Source organism: Myotis brandtii, unplaced genomic scaffold (assembly GCF_000412655.1).
Source record: "Myotis brandtii unplaced genomic scaffold, ASM41265v1 scaffold363, whole genome shotgun sequence".
NCBI classification, from domain to species: domain Eukaryota; kingdom Metazoa; phylum Chordata; class Mammalia; order Chiroptera; family Vespertilionidae; genus Myotis; species Myotis brandtii.
In genome coordinates, this window is record NW_005363938.1 from 3,952,982 (window position 1) to 3,975,339 (window position 22,358).

The window sequence follows — 22,358 nt, forward strand, 5'->3', positions numbered from 1 at the left end:
ACTGGATGCTGGACAGCTGCCCCTGCGATACGCAGCTTGGAACTCTGTCCCGTTGCCATGCTGCCTGCAGAGCTCGAGTACCGGACAGTCCTGGTGGGACGGTCACTGTCACCGAGTCCTGACGCGGTGACACCAGGGTTTCTCAGCCTCAACACTGATGACACTTGGGGCTGGATAATTCTTGGTTGTGGGGGCCTGACCTGTACACAGGGAGGTTTAGCAGCACCTCAGGCCTCTACCTGCTAGATGCCAAGTAGCACCCCTCCCCCCACTTGTCACAACCCAGAATGACTCCAGACATGGCCAAATAGCCCCTGGGGGGCAGGTGGTCAGGCCATTCCAGATGAAAACCACTAGGCTTAGCTGTGGGTCAAGGGGCCAGACATCCCACGGGAATCCTGGCCATCATCTGACCAGCTCTGGGACCCCGAGGCAAGTGAGGGAACTGCCCTGAAACTCCTGTTGGCTCAATCGCAATCTTAACAGCACCTTACCTTTAAGGTTTCGATGAGATAATGCATGTAAAGCTCCTAGCACGCAGTGCTTACTTCGCACACAGTAAGCACTCCTTTAACGCACTGCTATTTCACATTTTCTGTTGACCCTTTTTAATGTTTATTATTTATTTATTTTCCCTTTTTATTGAATGTATAGGGGTGACACTGGCTAACAGAAATGACACAGGTTTCAGGTGCACAATTCTACAACACATCATCTGCATCCGTCTCCGTCTCTGGACCTTTGTGAAAAGGGATTTCGTGTTCGCTCTGTTCCAGGCAACAGAAGCAAGTTTCCTGAGAAAAACAGCTGTGGCAGTTCCTTCCATCCCTGGCTGTACTGCATGTCTCTTTGGAAAGCTTTTCTGTTAATTCCAATGCAAGATTAATTTGTGTCTTTCAAGCCTAATGAGATAGTTAGCTTGATTTATCTTCCCAGCCAAGTTCCGCCTGATTCTTTATCTGCATGTGGGTAGTCCAGGCATGCCATCTCGCTACTGGGAAAGGAGGCCGCGTCTGTTATAAATGAAGGACTCCAGAATGGGAAATATCACAGATTCACCCAGCGTGAGCCCAGCATGGGCAGGCTGCATCCCAGGAGGGAAGCCATTATCAAATAAACCAGCTAAAATATGCAGCCCCAAACAGAGCTTGAATGCTAACGAGCCTCTGTTCTCCCCTGTGGGGTTCACATCAGAAATTCCAAATGATAAAAATGGGGTGTGTGTGTTTGCGCGTGTGTGTGGAAAAACAAGAACAAAAACCTCATCCATTGTTTAAAAACCAAAAGACCTAGAGTGAACTAAGCTGAGTGAATGAGGCGCTAAGTGAAACGCTGAGGGTCCCGTATCTATCAGCTCCATGGACAAAAATTGGACCATGTATATTTTTTGTACATTTGGTGAAGTGCTCAGTATGCATAGGTGGACTTCATTTTCATGAAAGTTGGGAATGGAATCTTTTGCTAAGGAGCTTTCTGATGCATTTGAAAAAAATTGTTTTTGAATAGGTAACACTCGGGACTGTTTTGAACCACACCTGGTGGGCAGTGCAAGGTTTGATTTCACCAAAGAAGAAGTTATCAGAGTCCCCTTCTCTGTGGACCTCAAATCTAAAGCAAGATATTATTATTATTTTAGCAAGATATATGAGACCATTTCAGGCTCCATTTGGTTTTCTTCCCTTGGGGCAAAATATTCTCTCTTCCTCTGCCTCCCCAGCATTCAAATGAAAATGCAGAAGCATCTTAGTAAATAAGTAGAGGTTTTGCTTCCCTGAGGTAAGGGTTTTAAGAAAGGAAATCTGTAACACCAATCATGCATTGTTGGTGAAAGAGGAAGTTGGTTCAACTTTGGAAGGAAGTTCACAGTATCTGCGCAAAATAAAAATGTCGTAACTCGTGATCCAGCAATTCTACTTCTAGGGATTTACCCCACAGAATTATCTGCTCCAATGGATGAAGATATACAACCGAGGATAGTTTCTGCAAATCTGGCTGCCACCTGGTTTTTGTGAGTTTTATTGGGACCCCGTCAAGCCGGCTTGTTCACATCTGTCCACCGGCTGCCTTCGCACAGCAGCCCCACAGCTGAGTAGTTTCAACACAGACCATGTGGCCGAAAATTGAAAATAGTTACTGCCTGGCCTTTTACGAAACCTTTGCTGATCCCTGCTCCAGAATATTGTTTATAAGAATGAAAAACGGAAATAACAAAAATGTCCATGAGGAAGTGTGGCTCAGGCTGTTGATGCCTTAACCCACCCCCCTCAGCCCGCTACCTGCAGCTTCTGTGGATGGTGCCCCACCCCAAGCCCCCATGGCTCTCTGCCTGGGCCCCCAGTCTATGCTAACAGGTGATTTATGGGGGGGGGGGGCCCTTGGGCCACTCGATATCAACTTGACCTTGGAAGGGTGGGGAGACTAGATGAAGCCACTTGGACGGGCAGCCATACCTATGTGGACACCAGGGCCTGAGTGAGCTTCCCCGGTGGGCAGGACTCTGAGTGTGTTGCCAACACTGTTACGGGGGGAATGAACTGCTGTCCACAGGACTCCCCTGGAGAGGACGACTGGAAGCTCCTGCCTGGGCCCTCCTGGACTCTGCCCTCATGCCTTTCCCTTTGCTGGAATTAGTCTGGATCCTTTTGCTGTAATAAATGGTAACCATGAGTATAACAAGTCTTCTGAGTTTCCTGAGTCCTTCTAGCTTCGATGACAGCACTGAACCCGAGGGTGGTCTTGGGGCCCCCTGAGCTGCAGTTACACACTCAAAATAACTGCCTCCGTTTCCTGCCTCCCTTCCCCACGCGCTTGCCAGTGCTTCCTGGGATCCCCTTGCTAGTGGCTTGCCTGCACCCAAGTCATTGTTTTAGGATTAGATTTGGGAGGCACCCAGACTAGGACTGGCGGGGACTAATTAGATAATTTCTGATGTAACAATACCATGGAAACCAATGTCACAGTTAAAAATGACACAGACCTATATATACAAATGGAAAAATCTTCCAAGACCGATTGCTAGGAGACAAAAGCAAGTTGCAAAGCAATATATGTCAACACAATCTCGTTTTGCTAAAAACATATTAATATACCGAATCGAAAACAGTATCTGGAGGAATGTTCACCAAACTCTTAAGAGTGACTCTCTCTAGGGAGGAAAAACAGAGGGAACTTTCGCTTTTCTCTTAGGTCAGTACGTACAGTTTACACTTCTCACAAGTGCATATTGTGATGGAGAGGAAACAGGAAGAAATTAAGTGGCTGTCAGAGAATCCACAGCTAAGTCGCCAGAAGGGGAAGAAGACTAAAAGGAAGTCATATCCTACGCTCCCTCCGTATCCCCATTTGCAAAGTGCGTGGGGAGTCACTTGGCTGGGAAAGGTGGGAAGCAGCTGCGGCCGTCCCGTCCGAGTTAACTGGCAGGCTCCGCACTTGCGAGTGACTTGGTCAAGTTACTGGCAAATCAGTTGGCAACTTTGAAAGTCTTTGAGAAAGCAAACATTCAAAATGCAAATTACAGTAAGCTGAAGCTGAATAAAACCAATGCCTTCTAGTATAAAAGCTAACTGGGAGAATATCAAGGTTTGCCATCACTGAACATTCTAGGGACTGGCTACATGCAGAAAACAGACAGGGGCTCAGCAACAGTGGACCAGACACCTGCCCCCTCCACTTTATACGTCAGGAAACCAAGTCACTGAGCCGGCTGGTACTAAAACTCACAGTACTTGCAGCAAATAACCTGTAAAGGAAGCACATTCCTCATAACTAGGTCCCTACAATCCTCCTCTTCAGAAACAATCACACCTAGACATTTTGTTGTTAGGCACCCCAAATGTCCCCACTGGCTGCGACAGGCGACTCCCTTTTACTGTAGTCACTATATATATGACAATGTATATGCTCCAATGTACCTTAGACATCTGGAAGCACCTTCCCAACAGTGTGTACAATTAGAGAGTGGCAACAGGCGTCTAAACAGTCAGAACAGATGTCACAAAGTCATGCACAAATCCCAGGAAGAGGGCTCCTCACACTTTCTCTAAGAACCTACATCCTATTCATGGATTTAGACATTCTTCGACTGAACGTGGTCATCTGGTTTCCCCACCTGCGGTCATTTAAATTAACTTAGTGGACTGTGACTACCTGACAGATACAAGAACTTTAGAAAGTAAGGCAGAACTGAGCCATTTGGTGAAGGGCAAACACCCTTTACTCCTTCACAGAGCCCAGGGATAGCCACTGTGTGACCGGGCTTTGAGGAAGTATGGAGAGTGACACTGCTTTGTTAAGCACCTACTATGTGCATGGCCCAGGGCTAAGCAGGCCGCGTGGATTAACTCTTAATCTTCACGTCCACCCTCTAGCATGGCGTTTCCCATCCTCAGCACTACTGACATTCTGGGCCAGACCATCCTGGGCTGTGAGGGGCTGTTCTGAGCATCGCAGAAAGTTTAGCAGCACATCTGGCCTCTGCGGACCAGATACCACTGGCAGCCCTCTCCAGTTGCAACAAGCAAATGTATCTCCAGACTCTGCCCAATGTCCCCGGGGAGCATACCCACCCCCCTCCAATGAGAAACACTGCTCTAAGGGGCCCATCTTGCAGGTGGGAGAGCAGGGCCTCGGGGTGCAGGGAGAGCATGCACCGCTCCAGTCAAGATCCAGTTGCCCCGAGTGAGTCAGAGGCAAGTTGAGTCTTTCACATGTTGATATTTGCCGCAAAAATGAATTTGTTCTTCCCTCTTAGAGCTAAACTCTTTGGCTTGCTAATTTAGTTTGCCAAGATGATTCTGGAAGGGGAGCTGGATGACTTAGCGTGTGGGTGTGATAAACACTGCAAATTAAAAGGGAAAAAGAAACTTTACCAATGGGAGCTCATGTGACAGCTCCCCATTTTGCATGTTTGGTTCACAAGGTGAAGCCCCATCTGCAGCTCTGAGCCTGACAGCACAGTGCAGGGTGCCCCCAGATCATGGCTGTCCCCCGTAATCCACCTCTTGGGTGCTGGATGCACTAAGCCAGCAAAACCCATCCAGGCTGGTTCACGGTCTCCCTAATTCCTCACCACGGAGGGATCCCCACACTCATCAGGATGATCATCGGTTATCTCAACCCTTGGAGGAGCCCCAAGCAGCCTACACAGCCCTGTTTCCTGCCCTCCCCTGCCCTCCCCACAGGCCACCTCTGACACCCCAACAAAGGTGGTACCCATTCTTCAGCTTCTACAAAACCTCCCCAAACGACAACACTCCCTCTTTTTCCTTCTTCTCTCTGAAACCTAGAAGCTGTTGCAGGGTTTTCTTCAAAACAAGGTAGATCAGATCCCCCCCCCCCCCAAGCCTTCGTTTCCCCATTTACACGACGGGTGAGCGCCTGTAGGTCTGAAGGCCCCTTTAGCTATGACATTTCTTTGGCTCTAAGAAATTTCATCCATGACTTAAGGGTGATGTTTTTTAAGCTGTTTCGGCTCATTTTGTGATTCATAGCAGCTGCTCAGACAGAACTTTTTTCTCCATGTTTTTCCTTCCAAGAGTTAATATGACAATTTAGATAACAGTATTATAATAATTAAAGAGCAGCCATAGTGAATCCTGAGTTCTGTAAACAAGGCACTGAGCAAAGTGCTTTAGATATATATTTTTTTACTTAATCCAAACCACAATCCTGCTAGGAGAGGTACTACTTACATCCCCATTTTAGAGGCTTAGAGGGTTAAGATGTTGAGGGCTCCAGGTCAACATGTGGCACCGCAGGAAAGAAACTCAAAGGTCAGCATCCCTTTTCCTTCTCCCACCCCAGAAAGAAGTCTTACCCCTCCCCCTCTTTCATTGACCCTGCCATGTGATCAGGACAAGATCAGGAGTAGATACGTATTGTGCCATGTGCATTGAAAGGGAGTTAGATCCTCAAGCCAGCATGTAAGACAAGAGGTGCCAACAGTCCAATGGCCCTCAAGAATCCCTCACGAAGGTGCCATGCTGGACACCTTCACACCGTCTAGGGTCAGGTATGGTCAGGTTTGCCTCAAGTGTCTGAATGGATGGCTGCTTTTTTAAGCAAGCAGCAGACAAGGAAGTTGTCTTATGTTTAGGGGCTATCGATATGAACAAAACAATAACGGCACCTAACACTTATATAGCACTTATCATGTGTTTAACCTACACAATGACGCTATTCATACGAAAAGTACCATTATCTCCTTGGGCCAAAACAAGGAGATGAAATTCCAGAACAAATTCAGGGTAAGAGAAAATTGGGAAGTGGAGGGAAGGAGCCCCTGAGAAAGGTCGCCGTGGCTTATGAATTAAATCTGTCCCTCCTTCCTCAAGACATAGAAGTCAAGGTTGAAAATTCTTTTAAAGCTCCTTTGGACCACAGCTGGACCACTGCTGTACGCCTGTGTGTGGGAACTGAGCCATGTGGAACCTGCGTGGAGGAAGCCGACATATGGTTTGAAGAATCACTTTCAGATCTGTGTGTGAATCACGCCGTCCTGGAGGATGCACTTAAAGTGTGGCTATAAAGTAATGTGCTTGTTTTTACAAGAACAGCCCAAATTGATACATCTGAGTGAGGATCGTCTTTGTACATTTGTTTTAGAGATGCTGGTGTTGCTTGGGGGAAATGTTCTCTTCAGACAAGACACAAGACACCTATTGAAGCTTTACGGGGATAATCAGTCAAATCTTCCCCTTCCAGCTTCTAAAATAATTGAGAAATAAGTTGAGAACATAAAGTAAAAATATCATGAACGTGAAAATCACTTGTGTGAAAGGTGACGTGAGTGGAGTCATATTAAAATAGAGCCAGAGTAGCAGTTCAGAGAAACTGCCCTTCACATCTTATTTTCTTTATCGTCTGAACTTGACTAAACTGCTACATTCCAAGAAGTCAGTAAGAATGAAAATATCCTGTTTTTGTTTGTTTGTTTGTTTGTTTGTTTGTTAATCTTCACCCAAGGATATTTTTCCATTGATTTTTAGGGAGAGTGGAAGGGAGGAAGATAGAGAGAAACATCAATGCAAGAGAGTCACATGGACTGGATGCCTCCAGCATGCACTCTGACCTGGGTCAGGGATAGAGCCTGCAACCAAGGCACGTGCTGTTGGCTGGAATCGAACCCACAACCCTTCAGCCCACAGGCCAATGTTCTATCCACTGAGCCAAGCCAGCTAGGGAGAAAATATCCTGTTTTTAAGGACTGATGAAATTAGACCTTGTGATGACCAAATCGCCGACCAATCAATGAAGTATAAATCTAGCCTTTTTCCTAATGACGGAATCTCAAGCCAACCTGTGAAGAAGGAATCTAACTTTACCTTATCTTGCACCAATGAATTCTTCTTTAAAACAACTTACCTCATTTTCTTCCCTTTTTTCCTCATAAAAACCCTGGGCCCCTCTCCTGCAGGAGGGAACACTATTCGGGCTTCTGTCTGAATTGGTGTCCCAAGAATTGCAATTCCTTTGATCCCAAACAAATGCTTTTTGTTTGATTCTTACCTCCTAGATTTCTTTGGTTGAGACTTAGAAGACTTTTTAAAAATACCAGTGCTGGGGTCTTACCCCAGGAGATGCTGTTGACTGGTTTAGGGGTGAGGGACTGGATGTTTTTCAAATGTTCCCCTGGTAATTCTCAGGTGCAGTCAGGTTAGATACACTATGTTAGATACAAATCAAAATATCAGTTGGGCCTGGCTGGTGTGGCACAGTTGGTTTGAGCTCCATCCTGTGCACCAAAAGGTCGTAGGTTCAATTCCCGGTCAAGGCACATATCTAGGATGCAGGTTTGATCCCTGTTGGGGCGCATAAAGGCGATCCATCAATGTTTCTCTCTCACATCTCTCTCTCACTCTCTCTCTCTCTCTCTCTCTCTCTCTTCTCTCTCTCTGCTTCTCTCTCAAAAAATCAATGAAAAAAAAAACACCCCAGTTGGATTTTGGTGGTTTGGTTGGACTGTAGAAAGGGGCCTGACCCCACTATGTGCTCTCCTTGAATTAAACTTCTCTGACCTGCAGGGTTAAGCCTGACCAGCAGGCTCACTAAAGGAGTGACGGAGAATGCTGCTGATTGTGTGCAGGTAGGTCCTGGAGAGAGGAGGAGGCCTGGGAGACCTTTAACACCTTAATCTCATCCGGCAGAGGTCCATGGTCCTGTCCATACAAACTCACCAGCTGCCCAATCAGATAAGTCAGTGTTCCCTGGGAGGAGTGAATAAAGGAAGAAGAGAATCAATGAAATAATAGAAGAGAGCCCAGAGGTGTTACTTTAGGGCATGGGTAGGCGACCTTTTTCCATAAAGGGTCAAATAGTAAATGTAGGCTATAGTCTCGGTCACAGCTACTCTGCCAGAATAACAGAAAACAGCCACAGATATTATGTAAATGAGGGGGCATAATAAAAATATAAATATCTGGTATTTACCCCCACTTCCTGACAACAGAGCTCCTAAAAGCCTTGTCATTTCCTGAGTGATCGGGGTGAGAGGAGCATCTTCTGTTACATTTGGTCTTAGTTCATGACACAAGAGTTCCTAGGACCCTTGGAATCTTAGGAGGGATACGACTGTCTTCTGTATGCTAATGAGATGCTGGTGGCGGGGTCTCCAGACAGTTTCAGGAGGGAGGCTGGTTGCCAGAAAGACCAAGGCGTGATGAGAGGGTTGGCACTTTCAGCTCCAACCCCCAATCTCTGGAGAAAGGAGAGGGCAGGGGATTGACTTAATCACTAGTGGTCAATGCCTTCATCAATCATGCCCGTGTAATGGTTTTCTGTACATATGTATGTTACACTTCAACAAAAAAGTCAACTTTAAAAGACAAACAAATGGGACTTATATCTGCAACTGACCTTGAAATGCATGAAAAAAATGAACTGAGAGATAAATAGAGGGATGGATAGATGTGTGATAAAGAAAATGCAAAATTTTATTGCAAAATCTAGGTAGTAGGAACATAGGTGTTGACTGAACAATTCTTTCAGGTGTTTTTTTTTTTAAGTTTCTTTTTAAAATGTTGGGATTTTAAAACCCAAACCCACAATAGGCTCAATTTCCTACTTTTATAGCCTTCATTTGCTTTTTTATGCCACAGAAACATAAATGTCCAGGTCTGCGTGGCTACGCAGTTCACAGGCTGGCCCCAGGCTGCTGGGTCCTAGAGCAGGAAGGGAACTTGGTGAACCATTGAACACAGGGAATGAACAAGACAGGCTATCTGGAGAGATGGCAAGGAGCTCCTAGTGGGTTCTGCTAGGTTTATCCCACGACAACCAAACCACACATGGCCAGAGCCGCTGTCCTGGGCCTGAACGGAGGGTCCAGCACCCTGATGTTTGGTCTATCACAACACAAAACAAAAGGTTCAAGTCTCCTTTGGACCAATGAGCACACATGCCCCTGCTCCTTCCCCATAAAAGATGTCCCTCACCATGAGTCACCAGAGAACTGCCAATGAAAATCACAACCACTCGTTTCACTTTTGTAAAATTTCCCCTCGATTTTGTTTTCTAAAGTATTATTTACAAAAATAAAATCCATCCACTTAAGTATACAACTGGATGAATTATAATCATTTTATACACATGTGTAACCACCACCACACACTTGAGATATAGTTCTCCCCCTAAAAAAATTCCCTCTTGCCCTTACTCCTCCATCCCCTCCCATCCAAGCAGGCCCTCCACCCAGGCAGCCACAGATCTGCTGCTTTCTATCCTATACTTTTTTGCCTTTTCTAGAATTCCACAGAAATAGAATCATACAGAATTATAGTCATTTCCCTAATGTTTTTTTTTTTTAGATTATCCATGTGTATGTGCATTAATATTTTCTTCTTTTTTACTGCTGGGTAGTATTCTAAGGTATGGCTCTATCACAATTTGGTCATCCAGTCGCAAGTTGATGAACATTTGTATTGTTTCCACTTTTTGGCTCTTACAAATGATGCTTCTAGAAACATATGTGTACATGATTTTTTTGTAAACATGTTTTCATTCCTCTTGGGTATTTACCTTGGATTGGAGTTTCTGATTTGTAAGGTAAATATGTATTTAACTTTATAAGACAATGGCACACTATTTTCCAAAATGGTTACAGCATCTTGCATTCCCACTCATTTTATTACTTTTTCACTCATTTTATTTTTAAAAAATTTCACACCCAGGTTTTGGAAGCCAGTAACCAATGTGGAGCTGCGTTGCCTATGCCAACTAAGAAATACAAATTGTAATAAAATCTGAAGTAGATCTGAGGGGGGCGGGGGAGGGTCAGGAGGGTCCATGGCTGCCTGTGATTGTTCTTCTGTACATTTCCATATGTTTGAATGATTACGTAATGCATAATTAAAACTCAAAACAATTTCAAGGTAAAAAGAATGATTACAAAATCACCTCGTAGTTGTTCAGCACTTAATTTTCAAAGCTTGCTTAATTCACCCTTACAAGAATCCTTTTAAGGGGACAGGAGTTGGGGCCTCTCTGGGCCACAGGATGACATTTGCCTTGCCCAAGTCATCTGTTTCAATTGCATGCTTCAAGAAGACACAAAATAGTAAACAACTGTGTCACTTTTTGGAATTGCAAATTTTGACAATAGCTATCAAAATCGACAAACATGGATGCTTTAACCAAACAGTCCCGCTGCTAGGATCTTAGCTTGCGGTGCACTTGGGCATATTAGCAGAGAGACATGTGCGTGGATGCTCAGTCCAATAGTGTTTGTAACTGCAAATAACGGGAATTAACCCCAATGTTACCAACAGGGGACTGACTAGATAAATTGTTCTTCAACTCATGGGCTTAATGGAATATCATGCACCATTAAAAATACTTACGGGACCTGGCTGGTGTGGCTCAGTGTTGAGCGTTGATCTATGAACTGGGAGGTCATGGTTCGATTCCCGGTCAGGGCACATGCCCAGGTTGCAGGCTCAGATCCCCAGCAAGGGGCGTGCAAGAGGCAGCCGATCAATGATTCTCTCTCATCACTGAAGTTTCTATCTCTCTCTTCCTCTCCTTTCCTTTCCTCTCTCTGAAATCAATAAAAATATATTTAAAAAAATACTTAGGGGGATCTGCACTCCACATCAGCCTCACTGACCTCCTTGCTGCTTCCCCCACGGAGGGGCCTTTACACTTGCCATTCCCTGTGGCTACAACACACTTCCCACAAAAACCCACGAGCACATTCCTGACCTCTCTCACGTCTTGGTTCAAATGTCACATTCTCTGTGAGGCCTTCCCCACCACCTTTTCAACAATGGCAACCCTTACCCACCCCTCACACTCCCCTCCCCCTGCTGCTGTTTTTTCCTTAGCATTTAACATCATCTCTACAGGGCATAATTCAGTTATTTGCTTTGTTATTGTTGTCTATCTTCCTCATTCAAGTATGAGCCTGATGAAACCAGGATTCCGTCTAATCTGTTCACTGCGGTAGCCACAGTGCCTGGCTTGTAAGGGGTGCTCAACGAATACTGGAGAACAAATATACATATGCTGATATGGAAACATGGGCAAGATATATTAAGTGAAAAGAACAACTTGCAGGAAAAAAAATATTTTGGATGCTAGCAACAGAGGATAGAGATATATACATACATATACACAGATGCACACATACCACATATATACCTAGATACAGCACGCATACATATATACATATAGTAACAATACTAAAGGCCATCAGCCCCCTTTTCCCCATGTATCCCTTCACATCATCACATGCACCCGTAAACCACAAGGTTGGGAAGAAGTAGAGATCTGACTTAAAAATACTGCACCCCTCTTCCCAAGAGGGCTCCCACCCCATCTCCCGCTGAGCTGGCTACAGTCTACCCGCCCAGGCCACACCATCTGGGAAACGGGGCTTGTTTGCAGACCCAGATGTTTCTGTCTGCCCAAATTTTTACGGGCAGAAACAGGGAAGTCTTCTGAAAAATCTACCCAGGTGAGCAGGAATTCACTACTGGCTCTGCCTCCAAGTTCTGCACACTCAGGCAGCTAAAGAGGAACCACTGGGAATGATGAGCGGTTAAAATGCCACAAGGAGAATAAACCAGCCTCAAACAGGAACATAACAAAAGCCACTGGCTCCGAGCCAAGCCAACCTGCCTTTCAGAGCTGCCGAGGTCACCACCGCATCCCTGCAAGCTCCAGGAGGCTCTCACTCAGGGCTCTCCACCTCAGCACCACTGACGTTCTCTGTTGTGGGCTGTCCTGTGCATGGCAGGATGTTTGGCAGCAGCCCTGGCCTATGCCCACTTGATGGCAATGGCATGCCTGAGCTGTGACAACCCAAACTGCCTCCAGACATTGCCAAGAGTCTGCTGGGGGAAATAATCAGCCTGGCTGACAACCACTGGTGTAACTACTTTCCTATGTTAGCAGCGACCTGAGGCTTGCCAGACAAAAGGTATTTGGTGAATTTTTTGTAGGGACAGCTCTAGTTGGGCTGGATTCCACAAACCTGGAATTTGGTGGTGTGGGACCACCCCATGAACTTATGGGCAACAGGCACTCAGGGTGGCAGCGGAGCAAATTAGGGTCCAGGCTGGCTCTTTTATTTGCCTGCCTGGATACCTGTGGCACCCGTGGCTGTGTTGTCACCAAAGCCTTCTCTTCCTGGACAAGCAGCTAGACTACATTTTCCAGCCTTCCTTGCAGGCAGCTGTAGCCAGTAGAGCCTGAGTGAAGTAGAAGTGATGTGAATAACTTGCAGGCACGGCCCATTAAAATTTCCCATTCAATCCTCAACTCTCTCTCTCTCACCCCTTCACCGGCTGGAGGGGAAACGCTCCAAGGCCTGGGAAGGTGGCAGAGCCACAAGATGGAAGGGGTCTGGGTCACTGAATCACCACACAGAAAGCCACTCGTAAAAGGAAAAAAGCTTCTATTGTGTTAAACCACAAAACCTTGGGGGCTGACCTGTTATAGCAGCTAGCCCAGGGGTGGGCAAACTTTTTGACTCGAGGGCCACAATGGGTTCTTAAACTGGACCGGAGGGCCGGATCCGGCCCGCTGGCCGTATTTTGCCCACGGCTGAGCTAGCCTCTTCTTAACTAATACAGTGACTTTTAGCAAGTCACTTGTGCTCTCCGAGCTTCAGTTAATTCCTCTGTCAAGTGGGGAGAATACCAGTACCTCCTCATATGATTGCAATGAGGATCAATTGCGATATGTTCAGCACAGTGACTGGAACAAAGGTTGGTTCTTATTACTTGTGGGGAGAAGAGCTACCACAGAATTCCTGCTCTCCTCAATATCCCTTTTGACTTCTTTTCCAAGTCACACGCAATAACTTAGAAAAGAATGACTTGCCCCATTGTCAATCCTTGGGGACACGTTGGATTTTAGGGATACTTCTTGAAGCAGAGAAACCTCATTTTATCGTATGGTTGTCCAGGCATCTCTTAAATGTCCTGGCCCCTCCTTACCAAAGAGGCCACTGAGAGGCCAAGGTGACCCTCAACAAGGATGGAAGGGGACCCCATCCAACTCTCCTTTGCTTCTCCAGCCCCAGTAAAATTAAAGCTGGATCAAATCTGAAAGCAGACCCACGACGGGGACTTTGGCACCAAGCCAGCGGACACCATTCCTGGGCCTGCTCTGTAACTCAAGATCCTAAAGGGAGTGGCCAGCAGTTAAGCCCCCAAAACCCTCCCTCCCCTGGCCAGTGTGGGGCACCTCCTTCTAAAGACAGAGGGAAGGCCGAGCCCTTTCACTCACTCTGCTTATTCTTCACCCAAAGGTTTGTGTTTTTTTCTGGTAAATAATGCCCTTCTCGCCTACGGCCATCTCTAGACATGACTGCCATGATACGCTATGTCCTCTTCTCTTTTAACATGGGGGTGGGGGTTAGGAAGGGGCCCGGGGAAGCAGTTTTCATGTCAAGTTACAAACAGGAGAAAACTGCAAATCACACCCACTGAGCATCTGCCAAGTGCTGAGTGTCCTTGCACACATGTCCGAATCCCTTAGGAAGGCAGGGGGCACATCTGTCTCGTTCACTTCTGTTTCCCCAGGGCCTAGCAGCCTTCATAGTCGGTGCTCAATTAATACTTATCATCTAAGCTCCTTACCATGACTCCTACTTATTGCTCTGACCTCACTGGCCTTCTTTCTCTTCTTTGAACAAAATAAGCTAATTCTTGCCCCAGGGCCTTTGCACTTGCCATTCCTCTGCCTAGAATGCTCCTCGCCCCTATCTCTGCACAACTGGCCCTTTCCCAGTTTATAGCAATGCTCAGGTCCTCTCAGCTGCCTGACTCTATTATTATTTAGGTGTCTATATTTTTGTTTGTCTCACCCCAACTAGAATGCCAGCATAACAATGGATGAATTATTCTGTCTTTCTGCTATTTCTCCAGCAATTAGCGCAGCATCTCAATATAGGGGCTTTATAAATATTTGAGGCTGCGTAACCCAGAGATTGAGAGCCCGGATTCTGAGTTCAGGCAACTTGAGTTTGAATCCTGGCTCCAGGATCTCAGGCAAGCTACTTACCCTAGTGCTGCCTCAGTTTGCTCTTCCATAAAATGATGATTCCTGCACCATAGTGTTGCTATGAGGATTAAATGAGCTAATCTGTGTGAAATACTTGGAGCAGTGCCTGACACGAAGGAAGCTCCGTATGTGTGTTTGCTACTTTATTGTTAAAAACGGAATGAACAACCCTAAGGTAGTTCATTTATTATACGCATTTGAAAGATGGAAAATGGGTGCTGCTCAAGTTGATACAGCAACCAAGCTCCGGGAATCCAGTTTTCTGACTCCTAAGCCACAGCTATCTTCACTACAGCAAAAGGTTTCCTGGAAATGTATGGAGACTGGTGACACTACCCTGCAGACCCTGGCATTTTAATGGTTAAGCCTTCTCCCGCTCATGGGCAGCTCTGGGCTGGTGATGTCAGGACGGGTGATGAACAGAAAGGATGCTCTTGGTCTCTGATGGTATTCCAGCACGAGCCTTCATCACACACCCAGGCAAGCAGAGCCAGCGCCGAGGCACCAGGCAAGGCTGCTCCGGGCCTTGGCTGGCTGGGTTCCCACACTGCCTACCTCAGGCTCTGTGGGGGCACGTGGGGTTGGATAGATGCCCAACCCCCTAATGTTCTCCCCCATGAGGAGTTGCCTGGAACGAGGATCCACCCAAAGGCACCCAAATCATTAAACAGCCATGAAAATGGGACAAAAATCCCAGGAGTCCTGGCAGCTGGCCTGGTCTTCAAAGGCTGTCACTGGAACCCGATGAATGTTTAAGATCCAGCCAAGGTTTACCGCCCGGCTGGACTCGGCAGCCTCAGGGAGCTCTCCGGGGGAGAGGCTGGGGTTGGGGTGCCACTGTGGGCTCTGTGCTCTGCCAGAGAACCCCAGGGCAACAGGTCTCTGCTTCTATCCCCGACCAGTGGCTGGAGTTCTGCCTCTGCCCACATCCAGGTTCAATGCCGCAATCCCCGAGCCCTCCCTATACGCCTGCACTGTGCTAGCATGTTACACGCATCATTTCCTTTGTTCCCACAATGCTCTGTGAGGTGGCAACTGACATCTCAGACAAGGAAATCCTGGCTCAGAGGAGTTAAGTCACTTGTCAAGACGGGACGGTCCTTCACAGCTGATTCACCAGCACGTTCTGTTGACTCTGCCTCCAGTGCTACAGCTCCCTGAGTTGCTTCTCTGAAACCCTCCTGCCACCTCCCTGCTCCAGGCCACCATCACCTCTGTCCTGGGCCAGCACTATGGCCTCCCAGATGGGCACTGGCTCCCCGCTTGCTCTTCTACAATCCATTCTCCACTCAACAGCCGGAATATTTTAAAACACTATCCAGATCATAGCACTTCCCTGGTCAAAACCCTCCGAAGACCTCTCTATGTACTTAGAAAGCGTGTGCGTGCACACACACACACACACACACACACACACACACACACACGTCTTAGCGTACAGGCTGGACACACTGGGGTAAAGTGGGAGGACAGAGGAAGGGTCTGCTCCCTATTCACTCAAACCTGCAACGGTGTCACCCGGAGCAATTACAAATACAGATGCTCAGGCCCCACCCCACACTGACAGACTCAGAATCTGCATTAAAAATACATATATACATATATATTATTGATTTCAGAGAGGAAGGGAGAGGGAGAGAGAGATAGAAACATCAGTGATGAGAGAGAATCATTGACTGGCTGCCTCCTGCACGCCCCACACTGGGGATCGAGCCCACAATCTGGGCATGTCGAACCGTGACCTCCTGGTTTATAGATTGACTCTCAACCACTGAGCCACACTGGCCAGGCCAGAATCTGCATTTGAACAAGATCCCCAGGTGACCCATAGGCACTCCAGGTGTAGTGGTTAAGAGGGAGGAAGGCTTTGAAACCAAACGGCCTGCATTGAAGCTCGGCTCACGTGCTGGATGACTTGGCTGCGTGAACTCGCTTTACTAGAAGAGAGGTCCGGTCTTTGCTCCTGGCTCCTGGCTCCTGGGAGGTGACCTCCAGGCCTCTGGAATGTCCTGCAGAAGTGCCTTTGTTTGCCTGGGGCTTGGGCTACTGGACAGTCTAATATGTGATCTATGTTGGCAGCTTTAGGGCCATGCATTGTCAGCTCAGACCTCGGGAGAAACTGATGACTACGGTATGAGGCCCTGGAGACTGAAGGTCAGCCGCCAGACAGTGACTGAGCCGCAGTAAAAACGCTGGGCACCAAAGGCTCAGTACTCTTCCCTGGTTCGTAATACTCTGTGCACAATGTCACACTCAGTGACCAGGGGACGTAATGTGCCCATGACTCTTCAGGGAGGTGACTGGACCCTCCGATCTGGACCCCTTGTCCTGTGTGTCTCTTTACTGGGCTGATTTTCATTTGTACCCTTTCGCTATCATAAAACTGTTGTCATAAGCAGTGCTGACCTCATTTGCTCTAGTAAATTATTGTACCCCAGGGTAGTCGCAGAGATCCCAAATGTGTAGCGAACTGGTCTGAAGTGAGGGTGTTTCTGGGAAGCCCTGAATCTATAGCTAATGTCCAAAGTGAGGCCAGTCTCCTGGGGATTGTTCTCTCAGGCTTTGAAGTTGGCTCAATTCGTTGTACTTCCTTACTCTGAACTTGTTTCCCCAACTGAAAAGCAGGCATGAAATACATCAGACTTCAAATGCTTGTTGAAAGATTAAGTGAGACAATGAACACTTAAGAGGTTCATGATACATGTAAGTACTACTGTCCTTGTTGTTTAGACGAGGAAACTGAGCTGCAGAAGGGCAGTCACACAGTCTGAAGCCAGGTCTGGCTGACTTTGCCCACAGTGCAATACTGTCTGCTCATGACCGGTTAACGCTTTCTTTTTTTTTTTTTTAAATATATTTTTATTGATTTTTTACAGAGAGGAAGGGAGAGAGATAGAGTTAGAAACATCGATGAGAGAGAAACATCGATCAGCTGCCTCCTGCACACTCCCCACAGGGGATGTGCCCGCAACCAAGATACATGCCCTTGACCGGAATCGAACCTGGGACCTTTCAGTCGGCAGGCCGACACTCTATCCACTGAGCCAAACCGGTTTCGGCACGGTTAACGCTTTCTGGGAAGGGAAGGACAGCAGTGGCTCTCCTGAGCTGGGGGCCCAGGAACCTGCTAAGGAACTCAGGGATCCTCCGGGGGAGGTGAGTCACTCACCCCCATCCCAATGCTTCCAACTGTTTCTGCTTCTGGGATCCACAGGACATGAATATTGAACTTTTTAATATTATACCATAGTTCTCTTTTTCCCCCCTTCTGTTCCACTTTCCCCCAGTCTTTTTACTCTGTTGCTTAGACTGCATACTTTCTCTTGATCTGTCTTCAAGTTCATGAACTCTTTCCTCTGTCATCTGCATTCTGCTTTTGAGCCCATCCAGTGAATATTTTGTTTCAGTTATTGTACTTTTCCATTCTAGGATTTTCATTTGGATCTTTTTTATATCTTCTATTTCTCTTCTGACCTGCTGATATTCTCCAACTTACTATTCTTTTCTAGAGGTTCACCCTTACTTCTTGGAGCATGGTTATTATAACAGCTTTAAAATCTTTGTCTGATAATTCTAACATCTGGGTCATATTCTAGTTGGTGTCTACTGATTATATTTCCTCTAAGAATTTGTCAGCTTTTGCTGGTTCTTCATAAATCAAGTAATTTTGGATTGTATTCTAGACATTTCAAAACTCTAGGTCTTGTTTAAATCCTATTTAATATGTTGATTTTTTAAAATTTTTTTTTAGTTGTAGCTGGCAATTGACCAGATTAGGTTCAGACCACAAGTTCTAGCCAGCCTTCTGTGTGCTGTTATTCCATGTCAGTTTGGTTTTGAAAGCCTTTACAGGTTATTTGTATCGGTCCCCCAGGAGTCAGCTCAGGACCTAGGTGGTGGTCTACCTGTAGTTTAGTTCTCAGTCTCTGGTGTACTGTTGAGGGTCATAGCCACTCACATGTAGCTCAGGAATGGGCCCAGGAGTTTATACGTAAGTTTATGGGACCCCTTCGTGAGGAGCTGCCTCCTTTCTGCAATCTTCCCCACACTCTAGCTCTTAGGGGCCCACTTTCATGCCCCGTTGGCTAGAAAGCAGTGGCTTCAGTGTCCCCACTCTGCCTCTCGCTTCCCATGACTGGGCAGGGCTTGGAGCCAAGTGCCTGCTGCCAACTCCTTTTACACATTGCCAAGCCCAGGGCACTTCTGGGAGCACAAACTGGTCTGGTTCTGTGGCTGGTTGGCACAGCTTTAGTGTCAATCCCTGGCTCCCAGACTGTACCAGCTGGTAGCTTTGGGGTGATGGTGATTAGGTGAGGAAGATGAGGGGGAGATAACCATAGGCAGCTGGGCTGAGCTATTCATCTCCAAAGTGCCAGGGTTTCACCTCTCAGGCACATTGTGATGATTAAAACAGCAGATGTGATCTTCCAAGTGACTCCTGGGATGGATGGGTCCACATGCTCATTTGCCTTTAGTTCCCATAATCGGAATGATCTGCTACATTTTACACAAGAGAAAGTTGGAACTCAGAGAGGTGGAGCCATTTGCTTGACGTCACACAGCTAGTTAACAGTGGGGCCAAGATGCAAACCCAAGTACGTGTAACTCTAGGGTCTCCTCTTCTATGGCCGGGTCCATCAATATCATCATCATCATCATCATATCTGGTATTTACTGAGCACTAACTATGAGGAAGGCCCTGTCTAAAAGCTTTTGATATGAAGTATCAAGATAGGAAGGTTATGCCCTAGCCAGTTTGGCTCAGTGGATAGAGTGTAGGCCTGCAGACCAAAGGGTACTCTGGTCAAGGGCAGGTACCTTGGTTGCAGGCTCCTCCCTGGCCCAGGCCCTGGTTGGGGCTCATGCAGGAGGCAACCAATTGATGTGTTTCTCTCGCATCGATGTTTCTTTCTGTCTTTCTCTCTCTCTTCCACTCTCCCTAAAAATCAATGGAAAAATATCTTTGGGTGAGGATTAACAACAACAAATAAGATTGGAAGGTTATAACAGAGGACACTCAAGTTCAGAAAAGGGATATCATTTGCCCAAGGTCACACATACTTGCTAAGTGGTGTGTCTTTTGAACCAAATTGTATCTCACTCCAATCTATGCTTTGCATGGCTGTTCAACTGTCTCTTGTAGGAGGCAGAGCTGGGCCTGGTGCCCAGTACGTTGGGCTGGGAGGGTAGAAGCCATAGGCTGCTGGGAAGCTGCAGAGAGGAGGAGTGGCATGGGTGGGCTGAGGCCAGAGGCCAGATCCTGGAGAACATCTGTGCCACAGAACAAATCCACAGCATCTCTCCATCTCAAGGGAGTTTCTGGCTCACAGAGAGGGGCTATGCCCCTCTCACACTGGCTTCCTGTGCTGGAAAACCCCGGCTTCTCCACTGTCCCACTACTCAAACCCTGACACTTTCAACATGTCCTCCGATGCCCATTCAATCTGGGGTCGTCCCAGGCAAGAGGGTGGCAGCACGTGTCACAGACCTCCCATCTCATTCTCCACCATGCCTCCCCTCCCAGCTCATCTCACCAGCAGATTCAATTAACCAATTTGATGCTACAGCTGCAGAAAGCCAAGCAATTATGGAAAATAGACCAGGTGCCTTGGAACTCACTCACAGAGGGGCCAGAGAGGCCTCCAAGCAGACAGCGGAGTGGGGTGGAGGCAGGACAGTATAGGCTTTATAGTATAGACTCTATTGGGTTACTTCTGCCTTTACTTATTTATTTATTTATTTATTTATTTACTTACTTACTTACTTATTTTTATTTTTTAATATTGTTCCATTGATTTTTAGAGAGAATGGAAAAGAGAGAGAAAGACAGAGAGAAATATTGATGTGAGAGAAACTCATCGATTGGTTGCTTCCGGGGCCAGGGAGAAGCCTGCAACTGAGGTACGTGCCTTTGACCAGAATCGAACCCAGTACTCTTCAGTCTGCAGGCCAAGGCTCTATCCACTGAGCCAAACTGTTTAGGGCTGCCTCTTATTATTTAGAGAAGTTTTTCATTCAGTACAGTCTAAAATAAATTTTTTTTTTACTTTTACAATTTTCCTGGTAATAATAGAAACTTCAAACACCTTAACTTCATTTTTGTCTTTGCATTGTTTGACATTTTCATTCTATATATTTTAAACTCCACAAAACATTACTATTACTATCACTGTTCTGTACATCAATAGTCAATCAATATTCAGTTCTCTTATATGCCTATTAATTCTTTTGATTGTTCTTTATTACTTTATTCATTCTTTGAGTTTCCCTCTGTGATTATTTTCTTTCTCTAAGAAGCTCTCCCTATAATGTAGGTCTTATAGAAACAAATTCTCCTGCTTATTCCCCCCCTAAGAATACCTTTGTTTATCTTCATTTTTAAAAGATATTTTTGCTGGGTATATAAATAACAGCTGGAAGTTATTTTCTTCCAGTACTTTAAGAGAATGCCATTTATTTTGTTCTGATTCATATAATTTCTTTTGCAAAGTCAGTGGGAAGTCTTAATGTTGCTGCTTCTTCCTTGCTCCGAGATGTTTTTCTGAGAAGAGCCAATTCTTTCTCAGCAACTCATAGCCTTATGAGCCTTACTGCTTTGCTACTCTTAGAACCCCACTCCCATAAAAACATTTTCTGAAAAAGGGAACTCTTCCTCAAAAGAAAATGTCATATGAGTTGATTAAGAGAATGTAATTTTTTCCATATCATGGTACATGTTTTATCTCTTTTGAAATTAACATTTTTTTCACTCTCCCTTTGCACATTTGAGGGGTTCTTCTTTTGAACACTATTTTGAACACTATTCAAGAGTTGGTTAGTGCTTATTTTATTTAGGACAAGGCAAGTGCTTTCATTTCCCAGTATCAATGTTTTTTAAATATCTAAGAACATTTTAACTGTGTTATTGAATATTAATTATGTTCTATTTTGCATTCTTTAATTTTAAAAAATTGTTCTTTTTTTGAATATCTGACTCTAAAGTCTTCACACCTGTCTTAACTTCTCCCATATTCTGTTTCTTATTTGGATTTTTCATTAGCAGAAATTTTATAAGAATTATACATTCCTCTCCAAATAACCAATAATTCTACCTAAAACTTAATACATACAGTCTATTTTAGAGACTGGTTACGTATTTATAAATTCTTTATGCTCTACAAATTTCTCAAAAGATTGATACCATTTAATGTGTGTATAGTTTTCCTCACACTTTCTTATGTTCCCTTGCAATTTTCTGAACTAATCTCATGAAAGCCAATGTTGTTGTTTTTAATTTGGTATAAATATACATAGTAAAATTCACAGTTTTGACAAATGTATACACTCATGTAACCAACATCCCAACAGAGATATAGAAGATTGTCATACCTCTTTAGAGTCCTCCTGTTTTCCCCTTACCAGTCAATCCCTTCCTTACCAGAAGAACCACTATTCTGATTTCCATCCTCATATATTCATTTTTTTTCATGTTCTTGAACTTGATATCAGTGGAACCATATTGTGTGTATACTTTTGTGTTTGGCTTCTTTCACCCAAAAATTTTTTGAGAGCAACTGATATTGTTGAATTAATTTATTCCTCTTTGTCACTGAGTAGTACTTCTCATATATCAAAATTTGTTTTTCCAGTTTCCTGCTGATGGACATTTGGGTTGCTTTGGAGTTCAAATTAGATTTTTTTTTTATTGTTTAAAATATTACATATGTCTCCTTTTTTCCTGATTGACCCTCCACCCCAACCACTCCCACCCCCCAGGACAAGCCCCCACTGCCCCAGTGTCTGTGTCCATTGATTATGCTAATATGCACGCATACAAGTCCTTCGGTTGATCTCTTACTGCCTCCCCCCCCCAC

At 45.6% G+C, this 22,358-nt stretch overlaps 1 protein-coding gene across 2 annotated transcripts in view; it reads right to left on the reverse strand.

The window, feature by feature from the left end:
- Nucleotides 1-22,358, reverse strand: part of SYT17 (synaptotagmin XVII) — a 67,127-nt gene that overhangs the window by 1,571 nt on the left and 43,198 nt on the right. The window lies entirely within an intron of this gene.